This window comes from Chiloscyllium plagiosum, chromosome 10, assembly GCF_004010195.1.
Source record: "Chiloscyllium plagiosum isolate BGI_BamShark_2017 chromosome 10, ASM401019v2, whole genome shotgun sequence".
Lineage (NCBI taxonomy): Eukaryota > Metazoa > Chordata > Chondrichthyes > Orectolobiformes > Hemiscylliidae > Chiloscyllium > Chiloscyllium plagiosum.
The window spans coordinates 53,917,199-53,919,643 of record NC_057719.1 but is presented as its reverse complement, the minus strand read 5'-3'; positions in this window follow the sequence as shown (position 1 = coordinate 53,919,643).

Here is a 2,445-nt window from a genome sequence, read left to right as displayed (position 1 = left end):
AACCTGGGGGAACCACCGCTGCTCCACCTCCTGCAGTGACCGTGTCTCCAGGCCCCGGAAAGGGAGCTGGGCCCCTGCCCCTGCCCCTGCCCCTGCCCCTGCCCCGCCCACCCTCACCTGATGGACCGGGGGCGGGGCAGGAAGAGACACGGCTGCCCCCTCCCCACCCTGGCCGTGCCCCCTGTCTTCCCCCAGCCATTCGTATTCCGGGAAAGGCTGGGGGGAAGGACCTCAGGCCCCATGACCACCGAGGCGGGTGGGGAGGAGAAGGCCTATAAATTCCCCCCGGTCTCTCTGGGGAAGAGGCACCGGCCCCTGGAGGGGAGAGACACTCCGGTGGCGCTACCCCTCTCCAGGGGACGAACCAACGGTGCCCCACGACTGTCCCGCACCGCGGCCTGACTTACCAAAACCCCCGGGGGCTACAGCAGGGCCTCCTGCTGCCTTGACTCCTCCGGCCCCTGGGGAGGACCTTAATAACCAAGAGGGCCGTGGTGCGTGCGACGACAGAGGACCCTCTGCTGGGTCGTCGAGCGTTGGAGGGGAGGAGGGTGTTATCCTCGCTCCTCCCTCCCAGACTGTTTGTCCGGGGGCCTTGGCCCCGGGGGAGGACCTTTTCCTGGGAGATGACCTTTTCCCTGAGGAGCCAGGCGTCCTGGTGTCAGGAGAGGAGCGGGGCCCCGAGCCTCTGCCGCCCGACGACCCGAACCCGGAGCGTTCCAGGAAGGGGTGCGCTGAGGAAGGTACCGCCGGTGACCCTGGGGGTGGGGTCGCCGGGGGTTTGAGGCCGGTTGGCGGCGCCGGACCAGCCCCCATCCACTCGGTGGGGGAGGGGTCGGTGACTGAGGGCGACCTCCCAGAGGAGGGTTCGGGATCTGTGGCCGACACCGGGGACGACGCGGACTCCGTCTGCAGTGACATATTTGAGTCCCAGGTGCCCCCCACCGATCTCCCCCCTCATCCCCCTTGAGGAACTCCGGGAATTTGTCGAGGAAACTCGGGGTCGCTGGGATAGAGCCCAACTGGCGCTTGACCGCTGGAGCTCTTTCGAAAAAGTTTACTGGTCGGCCCACGCTGCCCGCCTGGCGCCTGGTACTGGTGGTGGTTGCACAAAGCTTCCGACATGGGGACGACTATAGCCAGCCTCAACATCAACGGCAGCAGGGAGTCGCAGCGCAGATTCCAGACCCTCTCGGTCCTTCGGGACGGGAGGTATGCGGTGTGCTTCCTGCAAGAAACCCACACTACCCTGGGAGACGAAGCCACCTGGCTCCTGGAGTGGTGAGGGGGGGTCTAGATGAGTCACCTCACCCGCAGATCTGGCGGGGTGGCTATCCTGGTGGCCCCGCATTTTCAGCCGGTGATCTTGGGGGTCAGGGAGCCAGTACCAGGCTGTTTGCTTCACCTGACGGTTCGGCTGGGGGGCGCGTGCTTCACTTGGTGAACGTCTACGCTCCCCTGGCCGGGCCGAGGCAAGCGAGTTTCTTCGAAGAAGTGTCCGCACATCTCGCTTCCATCAACGAGAACCAGTGCGTCGTCCTCGAGGGAAGGGACCACAGCGGTGCCCGCACTGGTTGGGGGACTTGATCAAGTCCTTCGACCTGGTGGACGTCTGGCGGAATCTCCATCCCGACTCCATCGCCTTCACCTTCGTGAGGCCTGAGGTCGGAGCATCCAGAATCGACCGCCTGTACGTTTCGCGGGCGTATGCCTCCTGTTTTCCGAAGGCCTCCACGTGGCAGGTGTCGTGCACGGACTATCACCTGGTGTGGGCGGAACTCCTTCCGTTCAGCGCCAGGCTCGGCTCCGCGTACTGGCACTTTAACAACCTGCTGCTGGAGGACGAGCGGTTCCAGGACTCGTTTCGTCGTTTCTGGGCCGGCTGGAGAAGGAAGCGGGGAAGCTTCCCCTCCCTGAGGCTATCGTGGGACGTGGGCAAGGCTCACGTCCGCGTCTTCTGTCAGGAGTACGCGAGGGGGTCGACGAAAAGGCAGAAATCCAGGATCGGGGAGTTGGAGAGGGAGTTGCTCGACCTGGAGTCACGCCTCGGTCAGCCCGACGCGGACCCGGCCCTGCGCGGGGTGTACGAAGAGAAGAAGGCCGCGCTCTGGGACCTGCAGCTCATCGGGGCTCGGGGCGCGTACGTGAGGTCGCGGATCCAGCTCCTCCAGGACCTGGACCGCGGCTCCCCCTTCTTCTACTCGCTGGAAAAAAGGCGTGGCACCCGTCAGCAGCTCCTTGTGCTGCTGGCCGACGACGGGTCCCTCGTCTCGGATCCGGAGGGCATCAGGGCCCACGTCCGAAACTATTACACAGCCCTGTTCTCTCCGGATCCGTCCAGCGAGGATGCTCGCAGAGTTCTGTGGGAGGACCTGCCGCAGCTCGGCCCGGAGGACGCCGGAAGGCTCGACGCTCCCGTCACTTCGGAGGAGCTGACCGGCGCCC